This window comes from Ischnura elegans, chromosome 11, assembly GCF_921293095.1.
Source record: "Ischnura elegans chromosome 11, ioIscEleg1.1, whole genome shotgun sequence".
In the NCBI taxonomy this organism is placed as follows: domain Eukaryota; kingdom Metazoa; phylum Arthropoda; class Insecta; order Odonata; family Coenagrionidae; genus Ischnura; species Ischnura elegans.
In genome coordinates this window covers 34,613,810-34,632,069 of record NC_060256.1, presented here as the reverse complement: position 1 = coordinate 34,632,069, position 18,260 = coordinate 34,613,810, and the positions used below count along the sequence as shown (strand labels likewise).

At 40.1% G+C, this 18,260-nt stretch overlaps 1 protein-coding gene across 1 annotated transcript in view; it reads right to left on the bottom strand.

Moving 5' to 3' along the window:
- The window catches only part of LOC124168353 (collagen alpha-2(IV) chain), a 237,250-nt gene that overhangs the window by 217,773 nt on the left and 1,217 nt on the right, over nt 1-18,260 (bottom strand). The window lies entirely within an intron of this gene.

The window sequence follows — 18,260 nt, the reverse complement described above, 5'->3', positions numbered from 1 at the left end:
CGAATCAGAGGTCGCGGGATAAGAGGATCACGTGACTGATTAGAATTTCGTTTTCAATTTCGCCCGATGCGCAAAGGCCAAAAACCGCTCTTTACCATAAGGGGGGATTCAACATCAAATTTTGGATGGTCAAGACCTGGGTCCAGGAAGTATGGAATACCCCCCGAAGAGATGGGCTTTATCCCATGTAAATATTTTTTAAAAACACTTATTTTTTACACATTTTGGAGCCTGTAAATTTCATTTTTATTCTTAACAGCAGATGAAATTGAACGATTTTATACATTTAAGAAGTCTAAGGATGGAGAAGAAGTAAGATCTAACTTGAATTTTAAAATAATAATAAAATATCAATGTTTCATACAATTATTATTTTTTTCCTCTTCTATTCTTGACCTTGTTTAATACATTTAATAATATTTCTTGGAGTTTTAGGTCAATGTAAAACAAGTTATAGTTATCAAAAATTTTTGTGTATTCTATTCTGTTCTTATATATATTATGCACACGTTTGAAATAAACTCACACGAGCATTATAAATAATATAAAGGAAGGCTTGTTATGTATGATTTTACACTTTCCCGGCGAATAACTATAGAAAAATCTTCTCGGGATTGCGCGCGGGTTAGATTATTTAAGAGCGCTCTTAAATAATCTAACCCGCGCGCAATCCCGAGAAGATTTTTCTATAATATAAAGGAACTTCTTCTTGCCCTAGGGTGGGCACACGAAAAACTTAAAGATTGATAGAAAAACGAAAAATAAAATAAAAGTTTATAATAAAAAAAAGTGAGGAACTTACGGGGAAACCTTTCCCCGTAAGTTCCTCACTTTTATTTTATTTTTCGTTTTTCTATCAATCTTTAAGTTTTATATATATAATATATATATATATATGTATACATATGTGTATACTTTAAATTATATTACTGTATAAAAAACGCGATCGTAACATTTTTATTTAAAAATATTGTATATTGTTGTCATCTTTGTATTTTATATTGTTCATGTTTTCTCTTTCATAGCCCTGAGGATGATTTTAAACAAATCGAAACGTTGGCTATAACTTGTTTTACATTGACCTAAAACTCCAAGAAATATTATTAAATGCTTCATACAATAGGAATTGTGAAAATAATTCATTGAAAAAGGTTCACAGTGATGATGATCACATGCAAGAATACAAAATCTATTAGACTAATCAGCATTCAAAATTTTTGATAAAATTTTGGTAGGGGTTATGACCCCTGTGATCCCCCCTCTAAATCGGCCACTACTTTCCTATCCCCTTAGCCCTAACATTTTCTGCGAGCTGTATCCTGTGAGTTGAAAGTCCTTATCTTAGCCCCCCTTATCTAGCCTAGTGCACCTAACGCAAGTGGGGCCGCGCCCAGCAGCCGCAGGAAGAAGGGTCGTCGCGCGAAAGTCACCGCCGCGCCGCTACAATGAGTGACGTACCATTTATTTCAACGGCCAGACACCTGCAAAAAGCGTCCCTCCACATACTGCACGCCAAAGGGCGAGGAGAAAGCGATAAGGCTTCTCGCTATCGTCAGAGCGACATGAAGAAGGTCATCTTAGAACTGCACCAATATTTAACGGTACAGCAGACACGAGAAGAAAAGACAAAACTCTTTCTCCTTTACAAGCTTATGTTTTCCTAGTTTACCAGCAACGACAGCAGCATTAGCGTTCGAAAAAGAGTTCTCGTAACCTAATGCATAACTGGGGAAATAATCTTACAGCACTGACGGGGATTTGATGTTAACGGGCCAATCAGGGAGTAGCATTCGCCTATAACAGACGACACAATCCTGGCGAAAAATCACTGAAGACGCCTCCGGCAACAAAGGTGAAACTGTGGTAAATAGCAACATCAACGTAATAGTACCCGGAATAATGGAGCAGAATTTCTCATATGTAATCAAAAAATGAGGAAAGAGGAAAAGAGATGAGACCAGGAGAACTGTTAAACTAGTAGAACGAAAGCTAGAAGATGTGAAAGAGTATTTCAATCTAGGATGTCGAATAAGTAGCGATGGATGAAGCGAGATAGAACTAGAAATTATATTAGCTCATACAAAGAAGGTATTCATCGTGAATAAGAATCCAATTAAAGCTGAGAATAAAAGCATGTAAGTAAGGAAACAAATTCATCACATGCAACAAGTTGAGTATGTTTCTATAGGAAGCGAGGCTTGAACGTTGGCATAAACAGAAAAGTAAAGAGTGGAAGTATTCTAAATGTGTTGCCACCAAATAATGTTGAAGATAACATAAAATAGATCGACAAAAAGAAGAATCTAATTACAACTGATAATGTAAGTGTGGAAGCAATCCATCAGATGATACACATGGAACATGTTTCTCTAAGGGAGCGAGGCTTGGATGTTGACAGCAGCAGAGAAATCACGAATGAAGGCATCCGAAATGTGATGCTACCGAAGAATGAAAGAGCTAAGATATCAGCTATGTAAGTAATGGTGAAGTGATAAGAAGAGTGGAAGAAAATAGAAGTCTTCAAAAACCCTAATAAGATTTACCGGGACTAGCCACGGTGATAACTTTACGGGAGTCACCCGCAATGCACAATTGTGCGAAAAATCCACAGAGAAAAAATCATTCGCCTTGACCGGGATTCGAACCCTATCAACTAGCCCAGGGAATAATGACGCCTCGGTAGCTTAACTGGCTAAAGCACTCGGCCGGAAATCGAGGGATCCGGGTTCGAATCCCGGTCAAGGCGAATGATTTTTTCTCTGTGGATTTTTCGCACCCCTAATAAGATGTCGGTACAAATTAGGGTCATATCATGAAAGATAATGGGCTGATGAAGACAAAGGACAAGTGATGGGAAAGATAGGCAAATGGCGGCCCCGAATGAGTTACATAGGAAAGGTATTTAGGGATGTAAAAGTGAAGAAATATATTAGTATGAAAAAGTTAGCATAAAGGAGAGGGAAGAGCTATGTCAAACTAGTCTTCGGAACTTTGACTTATGATGACTATTTATGATGAAAATTAGATAGCCCTTGGAAGAGATTGGTACAGAACTTCGCTATAATTGACAAAAATGAATACAAAAATAATAAATTGACAAAAATAAATACAAGAATGATAAATTGACAAAAATAAAAAATCTCCCACAACACGCCTATTGCGGTGGTCTTTTGTGTTGAAGTTACAACTTGTTAGATGTATTATGATTTAGAAAACATGCCATCGATTGGTTGGCCCTTGAAAATGCACACTTCTATGAACATTAATCCCATTTTAAAAAATAGTGCGACCGGGGAATGTTTCAATTAGACATATAAATAAAAACATGCGAGTAAGTGACATGTAAATCAACTTATAAGCATTCCAAACGTAGTTATAACCACTAAGGTGAAAATTAATTGTCTGAGTAGATAATTTTGCAAGCTATGCATCAGGCCACGAGAATGCTTTACCAAATTTTTTGCGCCCAAAATTACATGTGAAGAAAGTTCTGTTGCAAATGAGGTTGTACTTAGGGGTCCTGGTTTTCTTCCCGTTACCTGGAAGAGTTATTAATTAGCCCACTTATTGGGTTGTAATTACTTCGTTAACCACCTTAATGACCATTCCACTTCATTCGATATACTGAACCAACAAACAAATCATTGTTTTATGCTTTTTTATCACGTACACGGAATAGAATCAGCTGTAGAAAGCAGGAGGCCACCCAAAGACCGTGAGATACATACACACGTGACATCATCTTCCAGATTGTAGGCCCTCGCGTTGAACACGAGGGAACGATTTGGCCGTCGCCGGGGGACGAGCCGAAAGAAGACAGATGGGAGTTGAAGAGGGCGAACGCCGACAGTACGAGAGTAAAGAAAGAACAGCGATGCTGTGAGACAAGAAATATGGTTTGGATGAGTTCTGGAGGAAGCAAGAAATCGTTCATGGGATCACAATAGTGGATTCAGTAAGAAAATAATCATCGTAATCTTGCCGATGAAGGAGAAAAATACAAAAAAAAACGAACATAGCCGAAGACATGACTAACAGCACCAACATTCGCTTTTTAGAACTAATGATCGCTGCTATACAGGCTGAGGGTATTCCCCTCTTGGAAAGGAGTAAGTAAGACCTAGTCGGTTATCATAAGAATTCTTCATCAGGATGGCAACCTGAGAGAAAGTTATCCAACAGAGAACTTTGGCTTAAAAAAGGATTCATAATTTATCCAATCAAATTACAAACAAATAATATAGGCAATAGAATTAGTATACGATGAAATATAGGAACTATTGTGGTAAAACACCAATATTTGAGTCGCCACAGTATAAATTTCTCTTCACGAGAAGGAATAATAACAAGCGAGAAATGGTGTGGGTTGTCGTCTGCAGATGGACACGGAAGCAGGAGAGAGGTTGGGTCTGGGAAGCCCCCACTGTGGGGACACCGAACACCCGAGGAAGCCACGCTGACCTCAGTGCACCCCTCCAGTAGTCGGCGCCCTTTTCGGAAGAAAATCCGACCCAGACAAAAAACACGCGTGAGAGAAGGAGAGATTCAGTTCGGTACCCAGTGAAGCGTGTAACAACTCTTTACGGTACTATGAGATATCGGCACGAGTAGGAAATGAAGAACAGACTGCAAAACAGAGAGATTTACGATTATTTTCGGAAGACTATCAACTACAGTAGCATTCGCGAACCTTTTACTGTTCCTGATCCAGGTTCAAATCGGGGGGGAGGGGGGAGGGAGGGGGTGAATGAGTGCGTTGAAACCGTTGTATTCCGTTTCACGAGTAAGATTCTGCAACATCAGATAGCGCCACTAGTGTCTAGTTCGCAATTTCGTCGCTAGGATGGCAGTGCTCTGGTTGCAGCAGTCAAATAATTAAAATTTAGACTATTCAAATATGTATATTGCGAAAACGATTCGTTTTGCTACACGGAAATAATATAATTGAAAGTAGGGGGGAAAATGGGAAAACAGGCGCTGTATGCAATGCGGAAAAATATTTCCAAGCATAAAAATTAAATTTTCAGTGAAAAGCATGGAAATAATGACGAAGACCAGATTTTTGTAAAACGAAAAGTATAAAAATTAATGGAAAAAATGCCGCATTCGTATACATCACGAAAATTTAGTACTGTGAGTGTTTTTTTATCTTTTTTTGTGTCCTGTGATTTTGCCCAACCTGGGGTATTTTAATGTTATTTACCTCGTCGAGGAACATTTCGAAGTATCACTATCTAAGGGAATATATTTGACTTGTAATTGTTTAAATGTGTTTCTTGTTTACACTATTGGTTATAGAACCCCATATGGGGGTGATTCTTAGGCAGCTCCCGATGATATACAATATTTCAAAGTTTGATTGAGATCTGAGACCAGGTTTTCGGGCACTTCCCTTATCACCAATTTATTTACCATCACTACAATTTTTACTGTCGGCGCCCATGTTTATACTTCAACCGACCGATATTATGCCCTCTGCCAGTGGCGCAGCGAGTGGGGGGTTTCGGGGAATAAACTCCCCCCCTAGAGCCCAGAAATATTTTGAAAGTTTAATCCATTTTACCAAATTGGATTCATAATTCTTATAGAATAGTGTAAGTATTAATAAAATATCCCTCGGAAAGCCGTAAAACTCACCATTTTGAACCATTAACCCAAAAACAATTTCTGGCGGAGGCCCCCCCGACTTACCCCCCGGACTCCCCTGTATTAGTTGCGCCTAAAAACACATACTCTTAATTCCTAGCTGCGCCCCTGCTCTCTGCAGAGAAATACCGTGATGAAAGACTTTCCTTTTCTTCCCATCCAACCATTCTCCTCTACTACGTTTCGGTCCACACTCGTCTGGCTCCTTACTCCCTCCACCTATAAGAGCGCCACGAACTCTTACCTCACTTGGACCGTCCACCACATGTTTAAACATTCCTCCCCAACCCACATTCCACGTGCTTCCATTCTTTCTCCATACAAGTGCCCTCGTCTCTCAGTCATATAGAGAGGCACACCACACCAAGCACTTCATCATCCTTTTCCCTCAGTCCAATATTGACTTTAAAATTCTCCCTTTTTTCAAATGATTCCTTTCCTATTCCCATCCTCAAACCTTGCCCATTTTATCCCCCTCCTTGGTCACCCACACATCCACATACGAACACATTTCCACCTTCTCCATTCTTATACCATTTACAAACACTTTCCTTTCGGCTTCTCTTGCTTACATCACGCATTTCTTCGTTTCTTTTTTCATTGATGGGACTTTCTACGGAAAAATATTTCCTAGATTCGTGGGCAAGTCTATTCTCTCTCAATCCACACTCTCGATTGCTTCCTTTGGAAGCGCTGTCACTGTTTGAGCGGAAGCAAGGCTCAAAGCGTGGGTGTATGTGGGGGCGTAAATGAGTGCATTGTAACCGTTGTATTCCATTTCACAAGCAACGACTAGCAGCATCAGATGGCACCACTAGCGGCTTGTTCCCTGTTTCGCCGCTTGGATGGTAGTACCCAGTACTATATTTACCATAAATACCAACCCTATTGTTATAAACGAGCCCCTTGGGCCTTCTTTTCTCTGACTGGGAGAATGTACTAATGATATACCCTCGTTTGAATGTTCCAAACATCTACATCTACATAATACCCTGCGAGCCACCTCTAGGGTGTTTGGCAGGGGGTGAAAAATCATTAAGAATTCAGTTAAATTGAATAAAAGATGCTTGAGATGTACAAAATGCCCTTAATCTATGGAATTGTGGAGTCTATGCTTGAGAGTAAAGGCCAGTGCAGAGAAAAGTAGCAAAAATTAAATCTCTCATTCAGTGATTCAACCTAAAGGTTAATTTGATCGGATGAGGGTAGAGCTCACCACAGAATAAGCCACAGGCGTCGGAAATGTAATAACATTAAGGGTACAGCTCCTTTCCCTGGGCCCCGGCCGCCTTGTAATTCAAGGATTTCTGCATGGGGTGACTGAAGACTTCGCCCGGGGATCGCACCCGGGACTCTTCGGTAAGAAGCCTACAGTCCGATCAAATGAGCTACAAGGAGCCATAAGTTGAATAATTCTCGCAAAATTATCTCCACAACTCTGTGTCCTGCAAATAAAAAGTAACGCGAAATGGACCCAATCTATCACTCTTATGAGAATTAACAGCAAATTTACGGAAAAACTGCATTAAAATAAATTTATTTATTACTTTTTTGACTTAATTTCGTCGCTTATTTCCGTAGCAGTCATTTTATTTTTTTATCCCGAGATTCCTTCTTTCATTACTCACAATTTGAAATTCTTAATTTTCGATTACCAACGCGTCACTTGCTGTGGCGAAGACAACAGTTTCGCTTGCACTACTGCCAGTGTTTCAGGTCGTAGAAGAAACTGTTGTCTTGGTCACAGCAATCGAAGCGGTTGTAACCGAAAATGAAGAATTTCATCGCACACCGCTGAAATATCCGTTCTCACATTCACAATTTGGGTAAACCAAACATGAAAGAAAAGAGCTAAAAACAAATGAAAACGACACTCACAACTGAGGAATTCAATGTTAATTCGAATTTATCAAAGCTTGCACTAATTTGGGCAATAATTTACCCATGATTTGCGCTAATTTTTTACATGAACGCCACCACTGAGCTCAGGGCACCGCAGCCTTAAGATAAGATCTCACTGGTACTGATTCATCTTTTTTTTCCATAAACCGAATTTAAGAAACTGATACAAGAAACTTGAAGAAGCAAATGGTAGGAGTTAATTTTACCCTTGAGTGATCCCCTCCCCACCTCTTGACCACAAAGGATTTTCAAGCGACCACTTCCCCTCCCTAAACTGTCAACGTAATTCGAGCAAGACTCCTGACAGCCGGCGTACCTCGAATGGGGTGGGCGATGCGAAACTCATTAGTATTGTAAATTAACAGAGACAAATTAAACGAAAGAAGGCTGCGAGCCTTACTTAGGGCCGTTTTACACGGGGCATATCATTGCACAATCTGACGTATATATGAAGGCTCAATCAATATTGCATCGTGTAAACCGGTGAATAGGGTAGTTTCCTTCATCAAAGAAAACGAAAGGCATTAATTGCGATTCGTTACCCAAAATTAGTGTATTCATAATATACAAATTATTTGGTTTTAGAAACCCCAGTTTAGACGAATGTTAATGGCCAATTTTAATCTTATTTGAAAAAGGCCAGATTGGCGCCCATGCGATGCCCCTCCACGAGACGTCACCGGGACCTAGATGCTACTTATACGAGTAGTCAGGAGTTTTACATCGTCTGAGATTATCAATGCATGCATATGGCACATAGTTCAGAAAGACATTTCTTAATAATCACCTATTAAAATTGCTTATGGTCGGAAAGTTTCCTTCGTTAGATAAGGTATTAATAATCCTATTTAAGCCAAGCGCTACCTGCTAGCAGGGCGCTCTGCTACTTGCCCGCCACCTGCATCGTATCGGAGCTCATAGCCTCGCACCAAGGTGGCCTCACACGACCGCAGCTGGAACCAGAATGACGTCAACCGGGCTTTTCCCAGCATTCATAATATGTTTTCGCGCTTTGAAAATTATCACTTTTCATTCAATAGCGAAACATATATATGTCGCCATTAAAAATGTAAAAGCGTGAATTACGTACTAAAGGAGTAATAATCTTTCGATTTAGACATAAAAAATACGAAACCACCATTTTGTTAGAACACATGCGAGAATGCGTGGATGCGAGACGGCAAAAAAGCCCCTACAATCATTCCAAGCTCGCATTCTCGCAATTTCAACACGTTTACAGTGATAACCTGCGCAATGACGTTTCCCGTGTACACCGGCCTATACACTGGTGAGCATGAAGTGCACAGCGTTAAACCGTGAAGTGTGAATCGGAAACTCTCACCAACCTCTTAAGCTAAAATGAAATATTTAACCCGGTGGGAATCCCGAGAAAGGTTTAGCTTCACCGACCTCTTCCAGACCCTTGGCAAGGATACCCTATACCTCCCGATTGAAACATAATTCCCTTTTCTTTTCCATTTACTTCACAAGGTTTGTTCTATTTTGCAGCTCCAGGCCCTCTGAAGAATCCATAATCAAAACAAGATCGTTTCCCTATTTTTAAAAAATATATTACGAAATTATCCTGTCAACTCTGTTGAACTCACTTCTTCCACATATTGACCCCTTTTTGCTTCCATTGTAATCCTTCATTAGCCTTTCCCTACCTTATTTGTCACCGAACTAGCTTGTTCCTACGGATTCTCCTTGCTTTTTTTGTAAATTTTATTCTTGTTTCTGCTTGTTATATTCCTTGTCTGTCCTCTAATTTATATTTCGTTACTTGGCATCTATTGAATGGCAACATTATTGTAGGCGGTTCTCTATCTTTAAAATAAAATGAAAATAAACCTAAAGATATCCACCGTAAGCCACCATGCAATCGACCAATCACAGCGGCCTGTGATGTGCCACTTCTGCCACCTGACGCCCACCTTCAAAATATAAAAAAATTACATAAAAACAAGGAAAGCGAATTGAGCTGGGTGGGGCTCGCAACATCTAAGTCAATAATGTCATTCATTCCGCTGAGGCTCCACCTACTCTACTAAAAAAAAAACTACTAGTAGGAGCAAGCAACTACCCCCGCCCGCACTGCGTCGGCGGCGTTCCCTGGCCGCAAGACGCGCCGCAGTTCAGCGGGGAATATGGCCGGAAATGCTGATTATCCGGAAGAAAATAAAAGATACCACTGTCACACATTTTTCCGTTCTAGTTTTATGAGAGTATAACAGGATGAGTCATGAGACATGGAATAATGGAATTTATCGTTGAAGGACAGGTAAAATGGATGAATGGCAGATGTAGGGCTCGGATGAAATGAATCGCAGTGAAAAGGCCCGCTCCTAAAATCCCCGGCGACAAAAGGCCCGAGACAAAACCCCCGCCTGCCGTTCTTGTATCCGCGACGCTGCGTGGGCGTTGGAATATTTTCTCCGCGGTCGCGGACTCAAATTAGGCATTTTGTGGCTAAACGGTGGCAGATACGTCAAAATGCACGAATGCCCTACCCGTTCTCAACCCCTAATCCACATGCCCATTCCTAGACTTCCACATACTACACGTTCCTTTTTTTACCGCATTACTTCTGTGTTGAACTGACTCTCTCCACACATCAACCCCTTTGCGAAATGATGGGTCGAGCGAACACGCTTATGGTCCCTGGAAACCTATAGCTGTAGCTATCGTTTTGAGGGACGGAAAAAATGATTTTGTGATTCAGGCTTAAAGGAAAAATTTTCCTGAGGATTTTCTGGTGCAAAATATTAATATTTTACATGGTATTTGGAGGAGGCGACCGACAGCTGAGGTCATTTGCGCCATGAGGGAAGGGAATGGAAGGAAGGGTGGAGAGAAACCCGGCGTCGGCATTACCCTGCTCTTAACGAAAGGCGCCAAGGGGACCACGGCTTAACGTCCCATCCGACGGACGGAGTGTTGCGCTTGAAATGCCCTCCACACAACACTCAAGCAGGGATCGGGTTGTCTTTGAAAATTATCTGCCACTGCCGGGATTTGAACCCGAGCCCGCCGAGTGGGAAGCCAACACTCTAGCCACCACACCAACCCGATCCCCAATATTTTACATGCTATGCTGAAAAACATACTCCGGATGGACATTCAAACATCACCCTCAAATTCCCCGACTTTTACTGAATATCTTGAATGTTTTTCCCCATTTTTCAATTTCTTTCACTGTCACTTTAGTCTTCGTAGGAGATTAAAATGCGATAAATAGTGTAAAATTAATAGTCTAACATTAAGCAAATTTGCGACGCAAAAATTAATTTTAATACACATGCGGAACCATCTAAATGATATTTGAGAACACGAATGTTCAGATATATCGAAGACATACCAAATTCATCGCGTAAATGTTTGAAATACAACTGTTACTAAGGAACAAGCATGCAGCCAGATATTTCCTTCGCGAAGGGCTTCGAAGATGTGCAGGTTGCCAGCGCTGTTAATTTGGTGTCAACTCCCACGCATTGGGAAACGATAAATTGAGCAATAAATTTCGTTTCCATGATACTGGAATCTAAAGTGACCATTGGTCTTCACATTGAGTCTTTTTTTCTCTCTTGATCTCCATATTTAGTATTAAATCCCTGTATCAGAGTGTAGGTCTTTAAATCCATTTGAGTAGAACTGTGCAATCATTTTTCAAATTTTATTTCGCAGACACATTTTTGCGGAAGATTACAATGCGATTTATGGTAGAGAATTAGAAGCATACGATTACGTAAATCCGGAACATTATTATTTATGAGGTTATTTTTATACTTTTTTTATCATATTATTATCATATTTTGATAATTTATTAGTGTTCATATAACCAAATGTAGAGGCTTTAGAGCTGTTTTTTGTGTTAAATAAATAAGTAAAATAAATAGATACAAAAACTAATTTAAATTTAATTTTTTTTCTCTATTACTGCTCACAATGAGTAATTGAGCAAATACATTGAAGTATGTATATATGCTTTGTAAATTGTTTGTTCTTAGAGGACATCAGTCCTAGAATAATAAATAATCTTTCTATCTATCTATCGAACTAAATAGTTATGGGGCACCATTTAGATCAGAATAAGGATGTTTATATATATAGGAGACACACACTCTGAGTAGATCTGTTTCTCTGTGTCACTAATTTAATATTAATATTGGTCTTTACTAAAACGAGTGAAAAAAAAATTGGTCGACACAAAAAAAATTGTTACAGCTTAGCTTCTATTGGCGTTTGTTCTCCAAGTCCCTCTACTTTTTCTAAAATGTTTAAACTTCAGGGCTCAAGGAATACAAAGGCCTGGATGTCTCGTAAGGAAATGTATCGCAGGCAGTCGCTACAAAGGGAAAATCTCGGGGTAGGGGTCTGAAGCCCCCAAATCCTGACTGTAACTGACCTCTTTGATAAATTCGGATGGGAATCTCTGTCAGACCGCAGATTGAAACTAAAAAACTAGACTAAATAGATAAATTCAAAAGCAGCTTCCTTTCTAACGAAGTTGGCCATATCTTACGGACGCCAACATACTACGAAAGATCAGATCATATGAATGAAATAAGAGAGATAAACTGTAGAACAAACAGATTCAGAATGTCTTTTTTTCCACGATCAATAAGAGATTGTAACGGCAGCAAAAGAACTCATAAATATATTTGATGACTTGTGGTGTAACCAACTAACTTATGTAAAACTTAATGCATGTTTCTTAATATTATTAATATTTCTATAAGCATATTGTAGTATAATTTGTTAGTATGCGTGGAGTTTTTTGGACCGCGTGGTAAGCATGTGGGAGTCCAATTGCATGGTGCATGCTGGTGATTGATCACCCCTGCCAAACACCCTAGAGGTGGCTCGCAGGGTATTATGTAGATGTAGATGAATCCTCCTCCAAACTCAAGGCCGTAGCTAGGGGGGATAAAGGGGGATTGATCCCCCCCCCCCCCCCCGAAATGAAAAAAATTAAATAGATACTTTATGCTCGCTTGGTGCTCACACGACGATATTATATAGCGGCGCAGGGACATCTAGTAGTCCAATGCGACTTAAGTCAATAATTATCTAAAAGAATTTGTAGGTGCAGTGTGTGTAGTTGTAGTGCAGTGTTTGAAAGAATAGTGCTGTGAATAAGTAGCCGTATAACCGTTAACCGTATACGCTATTTTATTTATCTTATAAAAATAATTTTATGTTTTTCTACTATTCCATAAACCCCCCCCCCCCCCCCCGAAAATATTTTCTGGCTACGGCCTCGCCCACACTACGTGCCTGAATGGGAGTGATGCATTAGAAAATCATTCCGTTCCACGAGAAATGACCGCTGAAGATAAGAGGCCGTTCGGAGAGGTTTTCCTCTATTCGTTCGGAGTGGACTGCTTTCGCTCACAAAGCGACACATCAGCCAAAAGCCGCCGCTGGGGAGATTCCTTCCGCGCGTAACACGAGTCCCCGCCTCCTGCCGTGTCTCCTTCTGGAGTCCTGTTTCGCGAACTTCCCAATGTCGCCTCGTCCAGTCCCACCATTGTGTGCCTTTCGCACTAACATACTCTCGTACACGCTGCGCTGCTGTGACAAACAGCTTCCTCTGCACAAGGATTCGGATTCAACCGCGCCCTTTGGACTCTCTCGAGCAATATTTATGGATTTACACATCGTGAAGCAACCGGAAAATTACAAGGCATCTCCACGCTCAGTTCTAACCTTCGTTCCTACCCTCAAAGCCACGAGATCAATGGGAATAGCGACGATTTTCACTCATTTCTAATCATCGGCGGTGTTAGGAGGGCCAGGGGAATCCTCGTACCCCCAACTTAAATGGTAATTTGCCCGAATAAAGCACGAAACCTGTAGAAATGAGAAAAAACTTCAGACTTAGATGGTACTGAAAATGCTTTTTTAGAGGCTAATTTATATAAATTTTTCAGGGATCCCCCCATATCAACGGATTCCGTATTTCATAGCCCCTAAACCCCCGGCAGAATTGCTGGCCACCCCAACTTAAAACTCTAAATGCCGCCCATGATCGTAAGTTCACGACCACGTCAACTTGCCGCAATGAGAATTTTAAACAAAAAGAAAAGAAATGAAAGAAATATTACGGGTATTGGAAGCAGTCCGGCTTATCACGTGGGGAAATTCTTGGCGATATAAGCCCGGTCCAGAATGTCTTCGCCTAACGTGCCATATTATGGCCTAAAGTAACAAGTGAAATATTTCACCAACCACAACCAAAATAGGATAACGAAGAAATCACGAAATCGGTTTAAGAGGTCTACCGATAGCATTTAAATACAATTCCCAATGCCTTTGGCTAGAATTTGCAGATAGTTGAGATCAGGGACGTATGTAAGTGAGGTACCAAGATGAGCCGGGCGCCCCCGAAATGAGAACATTTTTAGCGTTTAATCTGTCAACCGCCTGCCGCTAATAATTATGTAATAATAATAGTAATAATAATAATAATTTATTTACCCCTACATTTTGGTTTTAAAGCTGAATACAAGATAACAAAGAGAAGGAGCTTTAGGTGGTAGTACTTCCCTATTCATGTACTAGTACTGCCATATATTCTTTACTTTAAAAACTATTTAATATATACAATATCTTATGGTATCCTCATTGTGAATTACTCAAGTTGACTTAATATTGATGTTGCTCCCCCCCACTACCCCACGAGATATATATATACAGCTACTACCCCTATACAGCTACTGGATGATATTTCCTCAAGTCCAAGTTAAGACACGCCTCTGTAAGTTCTAATTACTTTTTTTAACCAATAAATTAAACAATATTTATTCACTGGATAAAAATAATTAAATCACGACCATGGCTTCGAATTTTAACGTCATCTTCTGGCCTGGACGGTTGACGGCACCCACCAGAAAATGATGTTAATCGTCAAAGCCATGGTTGTGACTTAATAGAAATCTATGGGTAAATAAAGTTTAAGTTAGTCGTTCAAAATGTTCAGCAAATTCCACAAAGAATCGCCGGAAACTTCTAACTTCATTCTAAGTTCTCTGTACGCTCTTTTCGAGTTATCCAATCGAAATTCAAGAAAGTTACGTTAATTTATTGCAAACCAGGCTTGAGATTCTCCACTTCCGCCGGCATCGGAATGACCGAATCGTTTTCATAGCTTTCAGGACAATGAATGCCTTGTTTATAACCCGCAAATACATTTATCGCGATTCAGTCGTCGACTCGTCTTCATATAAGGAAAGACACGCGGTTGAGAAGAATTGTCCGAGACAATAGCTGGGACTAACGAACGCACCGGCTCCCCAGACACAACGTGATGCTGAGGCCCTGGTCCATGAAGGGAATGTAGGGGTGGGAGAGGTTATCTTCGCCCACGTATTTAGTCCTACGTCTCAACGGGACCGGGAGGCGATTGCAGTTACACACGAGGAGCTCAAGTGTGTCTACAATCTGGTGCAGTCTCTTATGCAGCCTAGAAGGGTTAAAATAATATGAGTGGGAGATATTATTGCATGCAAGCATTCCTTTTTTCGCAGAATGCAGCTTCACAACTGCGCCTCAGCGCGTATATGAGCGTGGTCGCCCAATTGGCACGGGTAAAATGGCCTAATGGGGAAGGTCTGGCAACTGCGCAACCAGATAAATAATTCACACATGTTATTTAAAACGTTTTTCAATGAAAGGCAACATCCATCGAGGTTAAAGCGGAAATAAAGGGTACATAAAAATAATTATTTTAATCGAATTTTTATTATAATCGAATTCTTTTTTAAGCTAAAATTTTTGCCTACAAAAGGGTAAGGACAATCTGAATAATCTTATCCGAATATTTTTAATTATACACTTTCCCAGCCAATGGAGCTGATTGTAAAACTATTTTCGTGTGACTAACGTGATTTCACTTTAGTTGGGTCATTCATAACTATAAACTCAATATGGTGTCCAATGAAAGCCTAGATTGTACTTTTATCTTGATATTTAAGGTAAAACGAACATTATATCACTTTATTACAAAAGTACGTACACTCCAAGAACTTAACATAAAAAGTACGTACAGAATAGAGCACTGATCAGCATTTTTCCAATGGATGAACATAAGTCAAATATCGCTATTAGAATCTATATAAAAATAATTCAAATCTTTTTTTAACTAACAATTTTTCCTTCATAAATAGATAACCAGGAGTGGATCAAGGTAGTTGATTTTTTGGTGGGAAGGGGAATTTCATCATTATCCGCAGTGCCCTCCCTGGTGGGATGGGATACTTCACAGTGGTAATAATGCGTCTGATGCCTGATATGCATCGAAAAGTGGCTTTTAGGCATTCATAAATTATTTTTAAACATTTTTTTGAAGATGGTGAAAACGAAACCTCCAGTGGATAGCCCTCTTAAAAATTGCAATCTTTTCGATTTCTCCAAAAATTACGGAAGGGCGAGCCCCCCCTCCCCCCTCCTAAATCCACCACTCTAGACGACTATCGAGTTTAAAACATATGGGTAAAGACAATGAGTATAATCTTACACGAATATTTTAAATTAAACACTTTTTCCGTTTCCATTTAATGAATCCATCATATATCACCATTTTCGTTTGGCTAACGTGGTTTTACCGCAATCACGGCATTCATAAATCAATGATTCAAAAAGTCAGATTGATTTCGGTTGAGTTTAATTTGTCTAAATTCATCGCACTAAGGAAAAAACATCCTTACTAATGTTCCATCCTTGAAAATTAAGTGCATACGTTGAAACTGGTTGATTAAATAAATAAGTGTTGAAAATTAATGCGTCTGTTTCTATCTTATTTTTTTTAATCATCTGCTAAGTTTCCTAGGTTACGTTTATCGTGATCATTAAGGTAAAACGAACATCATGCCAGAGCATGTCATATATATTATAACATTAATCAGCATTTTTCCTACGGCTGAACAAAGACAAGTGTCACCATTTGAATCCATATATAAAAATGTCGATTTTCAAATTAATTTCCAGGAAATATATCACGAAATGGCTATTATCCGTGATTTTATAGTATAGATGAAGTACGATTAGAAGAGCAAATTTTGCAATATTCCTGAAAATAACATATATAGCTATATGATATAACATGCAATACCCTCTTGGACTAAACCCATTAAATTGTAAAGAAAGAGTTTAGAAAATGCCGCCGATAATCAGGGACGTGTTTGGGTTATTAATAAATACTAGGGATCGGCTATTCAATTCACTAGACAAGAATAGAAAGGACCATCAAATTCATACACAATATACTCCGCAATACGTTCCTCAGTTTTTACACCATACGCCAACCGGCTAACAAAGAGCGAGGCTCGAACAATCACTTCGTTTTATCTTCAAAGAGCACGGAGTTTTGTTTTCCGAGAGCCTCACGTATGGTGATAAAATTTGAATGTGAATGAGCCGTATTTCAAGTGTTCGAAGCCGATGCTAAACTTTTACTGCTTGAAATCGTCCCGCAAACATTTACACAGAAGAGCCTGATATATACTATCTGATCAGTGATAATCGAATAAGTAACACGTCAGTCATCGTGGTGTCTGGTTTAGATTCACATTCGCAACCGAGCCTACCAACTGTGGCAATCGCTTGTTCAAAGCTTTAATTTTAATTTACCTTTTGAGCCAGGGATGGCAAATTAACACAAATTAGACTACTTTATTCTAGTTTAAGGATTCTCCCCAGAGCCACTAGCTACTAGTTGAACCCTAGACAAAAAATTAGTTAGAGTGAGACTACGATATACGACCGTCAGATAAACCGTGGCTAATATCGTTACCACGGAAAAACTGCGTTCAAAAGCTTTTAACTTAAATTAGCATAAATAATTGATTAACCACGTAATTTTGAGGTAATTGAAACGGCGCAAAGAAACAGATCCACCAATTTCACCCGAGCACCGGCAAGGTGAAAAACCTTTTGCGAGTAAACTATTCGTGCATTTGGCCAGAGTGTAGGTGCATTGCAATTGGCAATCTTGCGATGAATTCTGTCGCCAGACGCAACATGCAAATGACGCTACCCACGGTTTCACTGACCGCCGACGCGTAATACCCACATGTTTTAAACTGGAAATTGGCGTCCGAGTATAACGAATTCCCTTGTAATATTTTCGAAGAGACGTAGACGCAGAGAAAGCCTAACTTTCAATTGAGGAAAGGGTGTGACGAGTGGTAAAAAGATAGGTCAAAGGCTGATCGCATTAACAATAGAGCGACTCTCACACACGAAAGCAGACGGAACATCGTCGATTCCTCTGTAGATTGGAAAAGCCACACACCCGGTGGATTTTACCGATCGGGAGGCCAATCCTAGCAAGGGTGTGACCCGCCGTGCCGGAGGTCACGCAAGGATCGGCCGCACAGAAAACACGCGTCACAGCAGCATCCCAGGAGCACGGTTGGGGCTAGAGACCCTTTAAAATGGCTTTTCGACTTCTCCCGGAAGATATCGTCGACTATCGCTCAGGAGAGGATACTTATGGTTGACAACAATAATTAAAATCGTCATCACTTGGCAGATTCTACAAATCTCCCCTGGTGAGCGAAAGCAATTATTTTGCCGGCGAGAGACAAAGAGAGACCGATCAGACCCTGTGGGTGCGGAATCACATCCCGGCGGTGGCAGAGAAGTTATTGACACTGCCCGATCCCTGCTTTAATGTTGTGTTGAAGATACTTCATGCGCAACACTCCGCA